This window comes from Cetorhinus maximus, chromosome 31 (assembly GCF_964194155.1).
Source record: "Cetorhinus maximus chromosome 31, sCetMax3.hap1.1, whole genome shotgun sequence".
Taxonomy (NCBI): Eukaryota; Metazoa; Chordata; class Chondrichthyes; order Lamniformes; family Cetorhinidae; genus Cetorhinus; species Cetorhinus maximus.
In genome coordinates this window covers 18,102,817-18,120,915 of record NC_135909.1, presented here as the reverse complement: position 1 = coordinate 18,120,915, position 18,099 = coordinate 18,102,817, and the positions used below count along the sequence as shown (strand labels likewise).

At 42.8% G+C, this 18,099-nt stretch overlaps 2 protein-coding genes and 2 non-coding genes across 4 annotated transcripts in view; 2 read left to right on the top strand and 2 right to left on the bottom strand.

Annotated features, from left to right (window-relative positions):
- The window catches only part of LOC144670280 (histone H2B 1.1-like), a 495,251-nt gene that overhangs the window by 213,161 nt on the left and 263,991 nt on the right, over positions 1 to 18,099 (top strand). The window lies entirely within an intron of this gene.
- Positions 1 to 18,099, bottom strand: part of LOC144670308 (histone H2B-like) — a 518,579-nt gene that overhangs the window by 405,073 nt on the left and 95,407 nt on the right. The gene's annotated exons all lie outside the window — the stretch shown is intronic.
- On the top strand, positions 1,604 to 1,677 carry trnat-agu (transfer RNA threonine (anticodon AGU)). The gene has a single exon. It is a non-coding gene; the product is annotated as a tRNA-Thr (tRNA).
- trnam-cau (transfer RNA methionine (anticodon CAU)) lies at positions 12,505 to 12,576 on the bottom strand. Its single transcript has one exon. It is a non-coding gene; the product is annotated as a tRNA-Met (tRNA).

Genomic DNA, 18,099 nt, shown 5'->3' with positions numbered 1-18,099 from the left:
AAGCAACTTTCTGAATCTCCTCATCCTGAATCTCACAATGGCGCTGTGTGTGTCTGTGTGTGTGTGTGTGTGTTTGTTGGGTGGCGGTTGGGGGCTGGGGTGTGTGTGGTTGTACGTGTGTGTGTCTGTGTGATTAACCCATTATCACTCAGTGCTACTGAATGTGAGTGTGGATTAATTCTCCCCTCGTCTTTGCGAATTCCTAAGAAATGCTTAGACTGCGTGAGGTGTAATTGCGTGGCGGGGGGTGGGGTAGGGGGAGGTGTGTCGGGGAGGGAGGGATTGAAATCCATGGCGCAGGATGATGAGTGTGAAAACAGCCGACTTTAAAACATGTGTGTAGGAAAGTGAAGAGAGAACATGTAGGTGAGGAGATCACAGAAAATCTATGGCTGGAGCTGCCCCGAGAGACAAGTTTTGGGTTATCAGTGAAAAAAACTCCTGTGATGAAGGCACAAAATCAGAAACAGGAAATGCGGGGAATATTCAGCAGGTCCGAAAGCAGCTGTGGAGAGATATTCCTGTCGCCAGGATGTAACTTTCCAATGGACACTTCACGTCGCTCAGATCTTACACTCTCATCACCTTCGTGTGAGGAACAGGTCGGGCGGGAATTGGGTCTTTGTTGATTTGAGCAAACAGAGCAATGCAGCAATGAGAAGCTCCTCACCCCCCGGCGGCTTGGGGAAGGATGGGACTCAGATACAGGAACCTGACAGGTGCTGAAAAAAGGAAAATCACATCGAGCTTCTAATGCAATGAAGATGAAAATAGAATTCAAAACATTTGTGCAAAGTTCAATGGGTTAGTGTCCCAATACATCACAGCTGCGATTTATGATGGCCGAGTGGTCTGAAGTGCTGTGTTTATATTGCCCTATTCTTCTGGAAGAGTGGGTGACGAATCCCCCTCCTGACATTAACTTTCCTTCCACAGCTCATTCCAAACCCGCCACTCCTGCCGGCGAGAAGGACAAGGGCAGCAGACGCATGGGAACACCATCACCTGCAAACACACGACATTAAACTGAAAAATAGGACAAGTGCATCACTGCTTCACTTGGAAGAGGTGTTTGGGTTTTGAGGAGATAAAAAGCTGACGTTGTATCCCATGCATTAGCACAGAAAGGTGCGGTTAAAAGGGGAGGGGATATTGGCGGTAGAGCAGCGGTCGCGGAGGGGATTGTCCCTTCAGTATGGTGAGCTCCCCATTCAGTGGAGACACACACCGCCCTGACTTAGAAATATATCGCCATCCCTTCCCTGTCACTGGGTCAAAATCCTGTTCTGCCCTTCAACTGGATCCTGGATCATCTGTATCTGAACTCCAGCTTCCTGGCAGGATTCACAGACAATCATACCAGTGCTGATTCAAAAAAAACCTCGATCCACCTCATTTTTAAAATTGCCATTTGACTCTAAGTTTCGTTCGCTTTTTGGGAGGAAAGTTCTAATTTTTCACCACCCTTTGTGTGAAGTGTCTCTTTACCACATCATGAAAGGCTCTACACTCATTTTATACTTTACCCCAGTTTTCTGGACCGAAGTCGTGCCCGATCTGCGACAAATAACTAACTGTTCATGAGATGTCCCCACGGGTGTTGGGCTCTGTGGCTTAGTTGGTTAAAGCGCCTGTTTAGTAAACAGGAGACCCTGGGTTCAAATCCTAGCGGAGCCTTGCTTCCATTTACAAGTTTTGAGCTGATTTGAGCAAGTCCTCCGTAACAGTGCAAATCATTTCTTGGTTCTGATGAGTATTTCCAAATTGCTAGCTCAAATTGCCCTCGCTTGTACAGCAGGTTTCCTTCTAACATTTCAACACAACTGAAGAAGAGATTTCTGGAAAGTGGCCACTCACACTGAGAAACCCTCCCTCGTGTGACTCCACCGGAAGAGATGGGCGCTATTCTATTTAACAGTTGAAGTTCAGAACACTGACATCCAGACTCTGGAAGAACAAGACAACAGAGCAAGGTAAAACTCACTGGGTCAGCGATAGGATTCAAACTTCATCACCGGAAATAAGAGGAAGAGAGGTGAACAATAGTTTACTGTGTGAACGCTGTAACAAGCAGTTGGCAAATTCTGTTTTCTGAGACCTCACTGCAGATGTGCAATGAACCTGTTTTCCACTCCGTTTAAAATGCTGAATGCTCTGAGTTTACATCTAGGTGGACATTCGGTTTAAATGTATTTGTGAAAAAGTGTCAATTGTTTACATGTTGTTAACGTGGCAGCACATGAACATTTCAAAGCGTTCTCCTCACAACCTGCTCAACACGTTTCACCGAAAGAGATTATCATTTATCTTAAATATCCTTTCACAAAGAGGGATATTAGGTGTCACTCCACGGACATTCCAATGGATTTGGGACGGATTCATTACAAATAATCAGGACTTTCTAAGCACCTCAATCAGCCACAATTTCTTCCCGAGAAACCGCTCTCGACATTCATCTCACTGAAGCAGAGTGTGACCGTGTTGTATCTGCCAGTGTGGAGGTGACCAGTTTGGTGTCGGTATCGGCCTGTTCCACCCTAGACTGGGGCAGGATGTAAGGGGAGGGTTTCCCCGAATTTCGGAAAACATCGTTATTCGGAAAAATGAGACAAATTGAAAGGAACCAATGAATAAACCCCAGGGCCCAGATTGGAGAATCTGTAGATTCCCTTTGGGAAAGTGAATCGGAGCAGAATGAAGGGTGAACATTCCCACTGCCCAGAAGCGGTGAAGACACAGCTCAGTCAGCCCGGCCCCCTCCATTCTCACACTGGAACATTCCTCACATGGAAATTATTTAACCCAGTGAATTAAATCCTTACAGCCGATAATTTATACAACTGATTGAAGGAATGTCGAGCGTGGTTACCGAGTGACGGTCAAAAGTTTAACATTTGTTCCGTTCAACCAAACTGCGATGAAATGTGAACATTTCTTCTCATTGTTAAAAATAAATTGAAGGGCCTGGATAAAAATGTTCAGTGTTTGTGAGAGTGGGGTCTGGGTGAGCAGCTGGTGAGTGCGACAGGGCCAGTGCTGGATGCAGGAAGCTCCCGTCAGTGTGGGTGGGTCTGATGGGGCTGAGTGATTGACAACTGGCGGCTGTTGGTGTTTCCATAAATCATGGAAATTCCCTCCGACAGCTTATTTTCTTCATTTGATTGCAAACAACTTGAGCAAAAGTGAATCAGGGCAGGAACATTTTTGGTCTGTATGAAAGCGGGGCGTGGGGTAGGTGGGGGTTGGGGGGGAGGGGGAGGGGAGGAGGGGGGAAGGGGGAATGATTTCAGCTGCCATTGTCCAATGGTGAAAAGTTTCGACGACAAATCCACTGGGTTTTTCCACTTTGACTTGCGTCCTGCTCCCTGAGGATCTGTTCAGTATTTTTAATTCTGTTTTATTTTGAATCCTCTATTTCCACAGGATGCTGGCACCGAAATGGCTCATACTTGGCGCTGTTGTTATCTATGAAGCAGGTATTGTCAGCGCGGTGGGCGGAGGCGCTGCTGCCTCACAGCTTCAGGGATCCGGGTTCGGTCGGGTGTCTGTCCGAGTGGAGTTTGCACTTTCTCCCCGTATCCGTGTAGATTTTCTCCGGTTAGGTGGATTGGCTTCGGTAAATTGCCCCTCAGTGTGTGTCTGTGTGTGTGTGAGTGTGTGCCTGTGATGGACTGGAGTCCACGTCCTGGGTGAACTCCGCCAACGCCTATTGCCTGTCCGGATGGTCTCGGACTCCCCGCGATCCTGAATTGGATGAAGCTGCTCATGGAAAAGTGAGTGACTGCACGGTCTAATGGAGACATACGGCCTAATGGAGACATGTTCAGAGGGCTGTGCCAGAGGGTTTCTTTCAGGTTTTAGGCATCTTTTGGTCCATTAGCAGCAACCGGATGTCTGCAGAGGAACTCGGAATGCCGAGCCCCTCTTCTCAGGGTGGACTTAATCAGGGGAGAAAATGTTGGTTAAGGAGATAATGAAGGTCTGGGGATTTGGGCCGAGATTCCCGGAGTTTGGGGGAATAGCATAAATCGGTGGAGCAATGTGAGATTAGCGGGATACCAGCTTGGGACATTATCCAGTCTGTACTGGGGGACTGCTGGGAAGGAAGTTGTTTTGTCTGCTTATCCAAGCGGAATGTTGGGGGTAGAGCGGCGGTCAGAGCCCGAGGGGAGGGTGAAAGCCTTTCACTGAGTTTCAAGGTTGTAAATCAGATCCTGGAAGTATTGTTGCTGTGTTCCCAGGAGGTGGGGTCTCATATCTAGAGGAAAAAACTTACATCAAAACTGAGATGTAGGGCGTTGGAATCTGCTCTGCGCCGATTAAATTCTATTCATTTTTGTTTCCCGTAATAAACAAGAGTTGTGAAGCAAAAGCTTACATCAAGGACCGGTCACTGAAGTAAAAAAGAATTGGAGACCCGGGACGTTAGAACCTGCTCAGCACCGATTCATATTAACTCAATATTGTGTCCTGGGATAAATAAATGGTTTGTTGCTGTCCATTACAAAAACAAATTGAATTCTGAAGGTTCTGGCCAGTAACGTCATAATTTCCACTATTACATCTCTCAGCATCGTCAGCTGCATCCCATTAAGTCCTTGCGATTTACCAACATAAAGTTCAGCCAGTCCGTCCAGTACCTCTTTTTAAACAAGAGTTAAATAGAAAAGAAGGCAGTTGTAAATTGTGGATGGATAAAATGAGCACTTTTGTTGAAGAGGATGTAAAGGAGAAGAGGGAAAGCTTTGTAGTAAAGAACTAGGATTAATAGAAATAAAAATAGCAATAAGTGGAATGAAGGAAGTGGGGTTTTCATGGGCTGATTAGCGAATTTCACAAAGATTCTTTTAATAAAGATTGAAAATTCATTTTTCGACGCCTTTAATGAAATTAACATTGATGGAAGCCTTTCCTCATCTATAATGCATCATATCTTAGTTAACAAGAATCATGTGGGTAGATGGGATTAAAAGAATTGGAGGCATATCCCATTATAATAATGAATATAAGATCCTGGTGAGGGCTATGGAAAAGTTATGGGAAGAACAGCAAGACCTTGGAGAGCGTACAGTGGAGATTTACTGGAATGGTATGAGCGGTGAGGGATCCTGTATATGGATGGACTGGGTTAAAAACTGCCAGTGTTCTTCTTATCACAGGGAACGTTAAGGGGAGATTTAGTACAGGTATTTAAAATCATCCCAAGTATTTTGTTTCTTATACAATACGGTTTACCAATTGACAGAATGTTTGACAACCAATGAAGAGTACATACACTCTGTAAGATTTTTCTATTGTCACAATTTAATTTGTCAGGAAATGTTTCACTTTGGTCCATTCCAAACAGTCCCTGACCTGATGTAATAGAAATTCCTTTCACTTACAGAAGCTGCATTTCCAACATTGCGCACCAGGCGGCTCATTCAGAACCTTCTTACCAACTTTTCATGGATGGAAAAAGGGTGTGAGACTGTATTCTAAAACTCAGACAGGTGATCAGGTGACTGAGAGTTTAAGGTGCTGGATTGCTAATCTATTGTGTTTTGCATATGTGGGTTTGCTAGTTGGTGGATATTATTAATTAATTGTTGCTTCCTGTTTTGTTACATTTTGAATAAAAGAAAACTGAAATCCGTTGCTTGTCAATATCTCACTGGAGATCACGGATTTCTTCAGACTTCATCAAAACTGTGACTGACAATTACAGTTCTTCACCCAAATTATACTGGAATGATTATCAGACAGGATTCATGAAAGGAGGCAATGGAAAAAGTTAATGACGATGGAGCAGGAACATAACATTATCCTTGGGGAACACATTTAATTTGAAATTTGCTTGATGAGTTCAGTGAGTGAGCAAGTTTTAGCAAATGAACTTTAAAGTGATGGGCCGTCTAATTAATCCTATGGAGGATAGAGCAGATTGTTTATTTATGTGCTGAGATGTGGGAAAATGTGGAGGAGCAGGAAGCTATGTACAGACATCATTAAAAGCTAGTGGACAGGAAGGTAAAAATACGCTAACAATGCTAGTAGAAAACAAAGGATTGGACTTCATGCAACAGCTTTATAAAACTCTGTTTAGATCCCATTTAGATCACTGTGTTCAGTTCCGGACAACACACTTCAGGAAGGATAGATTGGCCTCCGAGTGGGAGCAGCAGAATTTCACCAGAGTGATACCAGACTCAAATGATGACGGATTTCGAAAACTAGTCTCGTAATGCCTTGAATATCGAAGATTAAGGGGCGACATAACTGAGATATATATGATGATTAAATGATTTAACAGGGTAGATCGGGAGGAACTATTACCTCTGGCGGGGGAAGACCAGAAGAAGGGGACATAACCTTCAAATTAGATTGAAGCCTTTCAGGGATAATTTCACGAAGCACTTCTTCACACAAAGGGTGGTGGAAATAATGAATTCTCTCCCTCAATCAAGCGTTAAAGCTGGGAGTCAATCAAAAATTTCCAAACTGAAACTAATGGCTTTTGTTTGGTAAGAACTTTAAGAATTACAAAACAAAGAGGGATAGACGGAGCTAAAATACAGACCAGTCATGAGTTCATTAAATGGCAGAACAGGCATGAGGGAAGAATATTTTACTTCTGTTTGTATATTCAGATTTTCATAGTCCTGGACCGAGCAGGCTTTCAAATTATGATCCAGTGTGTACATATTGCCTCATGAAGTTAATTCCTCCACCCACTCTTCATAAAGAAAAAACTAAATCTGGAGGGAACTGAAACGAGGTGTTAGCCTTTGTTGATGCCATTATTCTCTCAATATTGACAGTCTCCAGTCCTGAACTAGAATTCTGCACACAACTCAAGCCCGAGTAAATACTGCAGATAATTAAATTATCCTCTCCAACCTGCATTTCCTAGATTTTACAAGCTGCCAATCCTTTGATCAATATTTGGGAATTTAAATCCTGAAACATCTGTCTGTTAACCCAATTCTATCGTTTTTTTTCAGCGGGGCGGAATTAGAATCCAGTTGTTTCCCTCTCTGTTCATATTCTCTCAGTGTCGACTTCCCTCACTGATTGGACGGGAAGTGTGTTTGTATTAATTCTGTGAAGGACAAACCTGCTCCGTGATACAAGCATTTTCTGTGTCTTTTTAAAAATTTCAGCTGATAATTTCTCATTGAAACACAGGAAATCATGAAAGTTTCCCGGCTCCTGCATACTTTTGTGAGCTGATGAAACAAAATAAATCCAATTCCTGCACATAATGAATTCAGGCAGGAGGAGGTGCCTGTATCTCAATGATAAGATATTGGATCTGATGAAGAAAGTTTTTTGAAGGGCGATATGTTCCTGTATGAAGCCGGGAAGGGGTTTGGTTTTCCACTTTAAACTTTGATCCTTCCGTTAGTTCTTTGTGTGCAGCAGTTTCTGGTGGTGTTATTGAGTCAGGAAAGTTGGTCAAGACAGTGGGAGAATTCCCCGCGCTCCTTTCAATAGCGCAGGGGAACCTTCATCAACATCAGGGCTCAATTTAATCATCTCTTCAAAAACCTGCTGCCAGTTATTGTTCAGGGTTACATTGAGCTGGGACACCGAGGTTAGTGACTTAATGAAATCAGTTCTTCATACAGAAAACATTAGCCCCTCACACACTCTGATCAATTAGACCCTCTATCCTTTATTAATGATTCATTTGTTGTGATTTTGAGTGCCACCCGAGTTGAGTTTTCAGTCAGATTTCATGTCTAATTGAGCAAAACCGAAACTGGTTAAGGGAAAAGGAACATACACTTTCTGTCAGAAAGGGGCAGCTAATTTGCACAGAGGAAACTCCCACAAACATCAATGTGATCATACTTCGGGCTGTTGATTGATGGATAGATATCAGCCAGTACTCGGGACGGGGATAACTCCACTGCTCGTTTGTTTTCTACCGCAGCACCATCCGATCACTTACAATAAAATGAGAGGATGGACGGTGCTTTGTTTTAATGTCTCTTCTGAAGGACAGCACCTCCCTCAGTACTGGAGTGTCAGCCTTCCATGTTACAAGAAAATTTCGTAGTGGGATTTGAAGAAAGACTCCTGTGTTTTAAAGGAGACTGTGACCAAGTCAGCCCCAGTGAAAGTGTTTAAGAAATCGCCCAATCTACAGGTACATGACTCGGGTAAATATGTGGTCATCCCCTGTCAGGTCACATGACAGCTGGAGCCACAAGGCATCACAGCCAGATTTGTGACTGGATTCAAACCCAAAATCCTGTCTCAATGACATTTCAAATAAAGCTGTCGGCTGCTTGAAAACACAACAGTTAAACTTTCTGCCTGATCATGAGAGCGACTGTGACATTTACAAAACTAAATCATTAGATAAATAGTTCAAAAACCATCAAGTTTGAAATCCTATGAGGAAAAGTCAAGTTATTATTGAGAACTCTGCTGAGAAAGCTTCATTGGACAGCACAGAAGTCAGGTGAAGAGTCTGAGTAAATCGACACCAGCGAACAAGTCAACACTAAATCTGAATCAACTCTTGTGAAGATCAATGAGTAAAAGCTGAGTGCTCCGTGCACCATCAGCTCATCAAGTAGATGTATTGTCTGGATAAAGCGTTCTGTTTAGAACAGGATTTATTGAACTGAGGCACGTTATTGCAGAACAAATAAGTCACTTCTAGATTTTCCTTTGAAAACATAGAAGCTAGGAGCAAACTTCCAGTTTGTTGATATATTGAATTCAGATAAACTGGAATTACAATGCAAATGAATTCATATTCAAAATCAAACCTTACTTTCAGGTAAATTACGTGGAACGATTAAATTACAAACAAGAACTCAAGTGACCTGTGAGCTCAAACACAGAGAGAGTAAATTTCAGACTGAAGACGTAAAAAATTCAATTATTTGCAAGTGAGGGTTAAGTGCAGTGGGGGAAGGAGCTGCTGTGTAATTTTAACCGAGATACTGCAGCAAAAGTACAAGAGGGAAGGAGTGGAACTCTCTAAATTTTAACCGGGAGACTAGAGCAAAAGTACAAGAGGGAAGGAGTGGAACTCTCTAAATTTTAACCGAGAGACTACAGCAAAAGTACAAGAGAGAAGGAGTGGAACTCTCTAAATAACGAGAACTTTAATTAAATAGACAACTCATTTCAGTGAAATGTTGGGACAGCTGAGAGCTGTTGCCTACACATCCTGTGCTCTGTGGAAACTCCAAATAAGACCGATGATAATAGTCAGATTCATAATACATTACAGAACCAAGCAGAATACAGAAAGTGCAGAGGAGAGATGAGAAAAGGAAATTAGATCAGAAGAGAGAGCGTATGAGAAAAGATTTGCAGGTAACAATCGAAAACACAGAAGATTTTTTACCAGCATAAGGGCAGTCACTGAAAGGGGGGCTGATTTGGAGATCCTGTGCGGGGAGAGGGCATGGCTGACGTACTAAATGAGAACATACAAACAAACTAATTAGCAGCAGGAGTAGGCCACTCAGCCCCTCGAGCCTGCTCCGCCATTGTAACCTCAACTTCATATTCCTGCCTACCCCCAATAACCTTTCACCCACCACCCCCCCAACCCTTGTTAATCAAGAATCTATCTAACTCTGCCTTTTAAATATTCAAAGTCTCTGCTTCCACCAGCTTTGAGGAAGAAAGCTCCAAAGACGCTCGACCCTCGGATAGAAAAGAAACTCTGTCTGAAATGAGCGACCCCTTATTTCTAAACAGTAACCTCTAGTTCCAGATTCTGGTACAAGAGGAAACGTGTTCTCCACCTCCACCCTGTCAAGACCCTCAGGATCTTAAAGGTTTGAATCTAGTTGTCTCTTACTCTCCTGAACTCCAGGCGATACAAGCCTAACCTGTTCAACCTCACCTCATAAGACAACCGGCCCATCCCTGGTATTTGCCTCGTAAACTTTGCACTAACCCTGTCATCACCAAACAAGCGGATGCTGCTAATGTCATTGGTGGGGAAATTGGATAGGATGAAAAGGATGCTATCACAAGGCTGGCACCGCTCACAGTAGAAAAGCTGCTCGATCCGCATCGGATACACCTTGGATTACTGAGGGAATGAAGGGTGGAAATAGCGGGGATTCGAGCCACAATCTTTCAATCCTCCTTGGATACGGGAGTGAAGCCAGACAACTGCAGGTTGTTCATGTTACATCCGTGTTTAAAATGGAGAGGGATAAACCCAGTAACTACAGAGCAGTTAGTCTCATGCTGGTGGTGGGGAAACGTTTAAAGACAATAATCCAGAACAAAATTCATTGTCACTTGGTAGAACATGAGTTGATAAATGATAACCAGCACAGATTGTTTAACAGAAAATCAGCACTGAAATACTTAATACAGCTCTTTGATGACGTGTCAGAGAACATTGACCAGGGAAGTGAGGATGATGATGTGTGTCTGGACTTCCAAAGGGATTTGAAAAAGTCCCACATAATGAACTTGGTAAAATTCCAGCAGCAGGGATTAAAGGGGCAGCGACAGCATGGATACAAAATTGAATAAGGGACAAAAAGGGTAAAGTTGTGGCGAGCTCTGAAGAAGAGTCATATGGACTCAAACGTTAACTCTGTTTCTCTCTGCACAGATGCTGCCAGGGCTGCTGAGTTTTTACAGCATTTTCTGTTTTATTGTACATTTTAATAACTTCCAGCCTATATTCAAGTTTGCTGATAACACTAGGTTAGGTGACATGGTTAGTAGCGTATGTGGGAGCAGCAAGTTTCAAAGTGTCAATGACAGATTCAGTGAGTGAATAAAACTGTGGCCGGTGGTGGTCAACACTGGGAAGAATGAGGTCATCCATCTTGATCTAAAGAAAGATCCGAGAATTTCCTAAACAGTCAGAATCTTGGGACTATGCCGGAGGAGCCGAGAGTGAGAGCTGAGTGAGACCGGAGGGTGGAGAAAGAGTCTGCATAGATATGTAGATGCTAAAGTGAGTAGGGATAAAATGCAAGTACAATGTAGTAAAATGTCAGCTTGCCCACTTCTGCAAGAAGCATAGGAGAGAGGAATATTACTGAGATGGAGAGAGACTGCAGAATCCTGTGGTACAGAGGGATCCTTGTACAAGAATTACAAAAAAATGTTTCGATGACATTGCAGAATGCTGCAGTACAGATGGATATGGGTGCCGCTGTATAAGAATCATTGAAAAAAAAGTTATCATTTAGGTGCGTCAAATACTTAGGAGGGCAGGTGGAATGTTGATCTTAAATACAAGGGGACTGGAATAGAAAAGCGGAGAAGCCTTGATGCAACTGTTCAGGGCATTGGCGAGACCACACCTAGAATAATGGGTGCTGATTTGGCCTGATTACTGAAGGATGGATATACTTGCTTTGGAGTCAGTTCCCGAGAAAGGTGACTGGGATATTCCCTTGACTGAGGGGGTTTTCTAATGAGGAAGAGTTGATCAGGTTGGAACTAAACTCACTCGAATTTAGAATGACTTAACAATATGATAGTGAATGAGCATCTGGCAATGGGTGAACGCAATATGTTAGAGACAGACATTCAGTTCGAGCAGAAAGGTCGCATACATGATAGTTATCACCTCAAGTAAGGCCAATAAGGATGGAATTTAGCGGTAAACTGAGGACGTTAAATTCCCATCAGCTGTTAACAGGTAAAACAAGACAGGAAACAATCAGAGGTACTCAAAGAATAATTTAGTGTAATCTGTACCGAAGGAATGAAACTCATGATAATTATGGTTAATTATTATGGTTAATATTATTAATAATGGGGATGGAATTCCATAAATTAAACCAGTGATTAAGAAGGAATGACAATTTCTGTCCAGATAATGATGAACTGTGTATTTGGTGCGATGCTGTCTCCGCTATGCTGATAGTTTTGTCCTTCTCGGTGGTTCATGTCACAGGGAGGACGCTGCTGTTCAAATAAAGATGACGAATTACTGCAGGGTGTCCTATAGATCGGAAAACCTGCGGCTAAGTTCCCCTCCGAGTCAATCATCATCCTGACATGTAAATATATCGCCGTTCCTTCACTGTCGCTGGGTCAAAATCCTGGAACTTCCTTCCTAACAGCACTGTGGGTGTACCTACACCACACGGAACGCAGCAGTTCAAGAAATCAGCCCACCACCACCATCTCAAGGGCAACTCGGGATGGGCAAATAATTCCGGCCCAGCCAGCGAAACCAACATCCCGTGAATTAACTTTAAAACATATGAACTTCACGATGTTGCTTCCATCTAAGAGGATGTTTTTTTCTATTCAGATAATCATAGTGATAGTGAAGAGGAGGTGGCCACTCCGGCCATTTGTGTCTGTGCCAGTTCTTTGGGGTCAATGGGCTGAGGGAATTGGCTCGGATGAGTTCACAGAATTTCCAGCTTGTGTCCGTCTGTGACTAAATGCCATATCAGAGATTTGTTGAAGATTGAATTTTTGCAGGAAGCTGATGTAAATAACAGAGACGATTAGTGGGTAACAGGAAATGCTCCCTTTTGGCATTAATGAGAATGTAAATAGCAGAGGATGGTTTCGATCCATCGACCTCTGGGTCATGGGCCCAGCACGCTTCCGCTGCGCCACTCTGCTGCTTGGTATTTAATGTTTACTGTTCCATTATGGTGTTAAAGTGTTTCACATGTTTAGAATATATTTCCTGCTGTGGAATTGTGCTCTCTGGTGTTGAGAAATGTTCTTTGTTGTTGTGTAAAATGCTTCCTTGCAGTACAAACGTGTTCCCGGTTGTACAAATATGATGGCCGAGCCAGCGAATCTTATCCATTGAATTTAAAAAAAAGTTCCGCTCTGGTGCACTTCTCAGCTCTGGCCAGTAGATGTCAGCACACTCAGAGAGCGACAGAACAGACAAGAACCGTTCACATTTTATTGGACGGCGAAGGGAGGTTTTTGAAATTACGAACGGTGGTGATGACATTTCATGATATTTTGTTGTACCAAGCAGAATTTATAATGTTGTGCTGAAACCTTCAGACCGTTGTTTTGTATTTTGTCTTCACTGCCCTTTTCTGGCCCATTTTTTGAACGTGGGATTCAATATCTATGTCACTCACTGGTACTGTGTGAAACTGAAAAACATTCTGAACCTGTCAGTCTTGGTTACTGTATGTGAGTGTGGAGACAATGTCAGCGGAACTGCCAATGTGTTTGGATTTATTATGACAGTCACTCTCTTGGACAGTATATTTGTGTTATATTCCATTCCTATCTGTATCAGTGTTTTCTGATACTGAAGAAAGGTGGGTTACATTCTGAAACTGTCAGTGGAACTGTATGTGTGGAAGGATTTTGCTCTATCAGTCAGCTTCTGGTGCTGAAAGTGAGTGTTGGAGTCATTCTGTGTCTCTCATTCTCTGGTACAATATACCTGTGTCATATTCAGACTGCACATTGCATTTTCTGGTATTGTATGAGCGTCTGGTCACTTTTTGAGCCTGCCAGTAGAACTGTAGGTGTGCAAGTGTTTTGTTCTCAGTCACTTTCTGGTAATGCAAATGAGTTTGGGACTCATTCTGAATCTCATAATGGTGTGTGTGTGTGTGTGTGTGTTTAACTCTATCAGTCAGTACTTCTGTACGTGAACATGGAAATCATTCTGAATCTGAAGTCTTTGGTGCCCTTTTTTATTCATTCATGGGATGTTGGCTTCGCTGGCTAGGCCAGCAGTTATTGTCCATCCTTAATTGCCCTTGAGTAGGTGGTGGTGAGGTACCTTCTTGAACCACTGCAGTGCATTTGGAGCAGGAACATCCTCAGTACTATTCAGAAGGGAGTTCCAGGATTTTGACCCAGTGACAGTGAAGGAACAGCGATATATTTCCAAGTCAGGATTTTGAGTGTAGTATCCACTCTGTATCCGTTACATACATGTCAGACTCTCGTAACGTGTGTGAGCACAGCATTCAAAGCAGATCTGTCAATGGCACTCTGTATCTGTGATATTGTAAAGTAAGTGTGGGAGTCATATGTTTCTTTCATCACTTGGCTGTGTTTGTGAGCATGAGATTCATTCTGTATCTGTCGGTGCGATTAATTTTACGTCTGTCAAACTTTGGTATTATAAAAAAAATGTGAGATTCAATTGGTGTTTTTCAATCATCAGTATTGTTTGTGAAAGTGGAGTTTATTGTGTGTGTGTTAGTGTGTGGTCTTCCATTTGTATCCGTCAGCATCTGTTACTCTATGTGATTCTTGGACTCTTTCTAAATCTCTCAGTGGGACAATTGGTGTGTCATATTTCTTTAGTATCACTCAGATTCAGCTATTGTGAGTGAGTGCAGTGAACAGCCTGTATCTTTCAGCATCTGGCACTGAAAATGTGCTTGAGAATTATTCTCTGCTTCGGTGAGTGTGGGATTCATTATATAACTTTCAGTCTCTGGGACTAATTATAAGTTTTGATTCATTCCACATACATTTCCAGCAGAACAAGTCACTGATGTGGTAGGTTTAAAGCAAACAATGTGTGTCAGCTTTGGCTGAGTATTAAATCCCAGTCACTGTGAACACAATTGTGAAAGATAATGTATCCTTCAGTCTGATCCTGGATTGGTCCGCAAGTGTAACTCCAGCTTGTACGAAATGATTTGATATGTGGCTTTCAGTCTGATTCTAAGTCAGAATTTCCACACAAATGCAAAATGGAGCTCAGTCCTGAATTGGTAAAGTATCTTTAATTTGACGCTGTGTGAGGATTGAGAACTAGCATGTAGTTTATAGCTCAATCCATACTCATCAAATTAATATTGTATCTCAGTTTCTGAATCAGGGTGAGTTTTAACCAGAATCTGAGTTTGGATCTCAGGTTATACTCACTTTCAGAATATCTCAAACTGATAGTGCACTTGAGGTTTGGATTTGTATCTAATGTATGTGTCAGGACAAAATGTGGGAATTAATACTGCAATTTATAATCTAATGATGTGTGCAAATATTGGACCGGTGCTTAACATGAATCTCAATGTACATTATTAATGTTAAGCCTGTAAACTTGAAACTGGAAACATGCATCAGTTTTATTGGACATTTAGTTTGTAGCTGAGGCTGTACTATTGTGGGATTGACCTGCTAAAAATTGGATCGTGGGTGAGAATGTGGATTACCCGTCTGTGGTACTGAGTCGAGGTAACATGGGAACAACGTCTATCTCTCCTGCACTGTTTGATTGATGGATGGAAAGTGTGACTCTGGAACTATTTCTGCTGTCTGAGACTGAAATTGATGTCCTGTCTGTGTCTCTGCGCTCTGTCAGTGATAATGTACGGACTGTGTGGGAGGACCTGGCGGGAATCTTCATTCTAGCTTGGCTGGAGGAAACACCATATTTATTCTGGTTCCTTCAATTATTTGCCTGTTGGAAAAAAGTATATTTTAGGACTCAAGTACAGGTGGGGTAGAAGATACAGTTTCCATCAGTTTGACCTCTATAAATAATCATTGTGAATGTTTTGAGAAACTTTAGTTAGGCTCAAGCTCTGATTGGTCAGTCCATTCTCAATCCAAATCTTCAACCAATCGGAGAACCAGGTAGAAGGAATTGGAAGTGCCGATTGGCTTATATTTTATTGGCTGATAAACTCGAAAAGCCCGCCAATTTGAGGGGAAAAAAAGATAATAGCCAAACGGCTTAATTTCCAGGCAATTTTAATCCCACACTTTCGGAGCTGTAATATTGCATTTTGCGTCACAGAATCCTGGCGCTATTTTAGGAACAGATTAACTTTCTCAATCTCTTATCTGTAACTGGCGGTAACAAAGCAGCGATTTAAAACAGAGCCAATGGAAACGCAATAACATAGGTTACCAACCGACTCCTTCACACAGGCTTCGCCGGGACAGAGAGAAACGGCTGATTTCTGATCCTCTCCCCTGAAAGCGGCCGGGAATGTTACAATCGGAAGAGCGGAGCGCTCCAGCAGCCACACGCTCAGCATAGCTGCTGTTTCTCAAGAGCCTGTGAACACGGCCCGCGGGGAGCTGCAGTCCAGCCCGGGAGGAGCGAGACTTGGCTTTGGCTTTGTTCTGGGCTCTACTGCTGGTCTTTCTACAATCTTACACACACTTACACCACGAATGAAGAATTCCTCCCGCACTCACCCTTCCCCGATCTTCTGGGGAATGTAGTCAGCCGACTTCCGAATTGTCAATGTTCGTAATCTCATTGGGTGGCTTTTGTAACCAATTAGAGAGCAGCCTATTTCACCAACTTTCAAAGATCAATGAGAAAATGGGCCGGAGATTGACTGAACCAAACTGGCAGAGCTGAAACGGGTTTTCAAATTGAAAATAAGCGCCAATGTATTTGAGAATGGCTGAAAAAAAGAGACATGTCAAAGCTTTTTCTTCTGCACTCAACAGGACACTCCCAAAATAACCAATATAAGGGGAAGACAACAATTTATACTGATAGAGAATATACTTCAGGGTGGAAAGTGACTGTCTTAGGCCCGGTCATGAGCTTGTGTGATACACAGCGCGAAATGATCTGATCAGGGTAGCCATTACCCTGCAGGATGTTTTTTATGAGCCCGGTTTCAGCATCAAGCTTGCACGGTGAGCAAATGGCTCGGGTCTATTTACAAGGTTGCCGATAAGACCAATCTTACAGAGCGTGGAACTGTAAGAATCCCAACGCGTAGATTGACCAGTGAAGGTCGGCTTGCGGTAAACCTGGTAGAGAATCCTCTGGAAGATTTCTCATCTAGTGTGTCAAGGGAGGGGAGATATTTTGACTGCTCTATTTCATAGGTGAATTTGAGCGCAGGATGGAGCCCATAAAGACATGTAAGGAAATTGTTACATGCAGCTGCGGATTTAAATATAGCAAACGTATGATCCACATATCGGAAATAGGCGAGAGGGAGGAGGTGAAGCGTCTTTCCAGCCAAGGCCCGAATTTTACGATCGAAAAACGTGAGTGATGAAAATGTTAGAATTATTTTATTTCGTTAGTCCATTATTTTCTTGTTGGAAATCTTCCCACACTTTCTGTTGTTCTTTATCTCATTTTGGAAACCACAGAGATTAACTCCTCGAGTCCGGAATTGTGGTCTGACCACGGGTAAGGCGGAAAAATAAGCAGCAACTGCGGGGAATCGAACTCCGGTCAACTGCTTGGAAGGCAGCTATGCTCACCACTATACCACCATCGCACACTTTTTTTAATTACAGTCAGCATTTATAGTACCGCGAAACACACTATATCTTTAGCATATTGTGTCTGATTGATAAACTGTTTTGCAATAATTCTCACCATGTTTATGTCGTTTCACATTCATTTAAAATGTCCCCATAGAAGTTACCTCTTTGCACGTCTCACATGCAGCCAGCAGACGGCACCAGTCCACAATAAATTGGCTCCTGCTGTTTCTGTGGACACATCGAGACAGGAAAAGGCCTGTAACAAAAACAGAAATACCTGGAAAAACTCAGCAGGTCTGGCAGCATCGGCGGAGAGGAGCACAGTTGATGTTTCGAGTCCTCATGACCCTTGAACATAACTAAGTAAAAATAGGGACGGGGGTGAAATATAAGCTAGTTTAAGGGGGCGGGGGAGAGGGTGGTGTTGTTTGGACGAGCAAGCAGTGATAGGAGGAGATAACCAAATGACTGTGGGGTTCATTCTGTCTCTATCAGGCTTTGATTCTGAACGTCTGCTCATGATTCCTCTGTGTCTGTAAGTCTGGGCTACTGTGTGAAAGTCTGATTCATTCTCTATTTCTACATCTCAGACAGTTTGAAATTCATTCCGTATCTACTGGTCAGTGATACTGTGTGAGATGTGGGATTCATTCTGCATGTGTCAGTCTCTGGTGCTGTCTGTGTATTGGGCAGTTTGTCCGTGCCTGGTAACGTATAGGGTTTGTCCAGTAGTTCACCATGTCCAGTTTTGTGTGTGAATGTGGGGTTTATTTTATTGTTCTCAATCTTTGATGTTGCTTATGACTCTGGGATTAATTCTGGATCTGTGCTCAATAGTTATCTCAGGCATGGTGTTGTACATGATTCACGTCTTAACCCCTGTCAGGAAGGAAACCTCTCATCCCAATCCTTACCCAATTAGGTTTACATGTGATCTTAGAACCAATCACAATA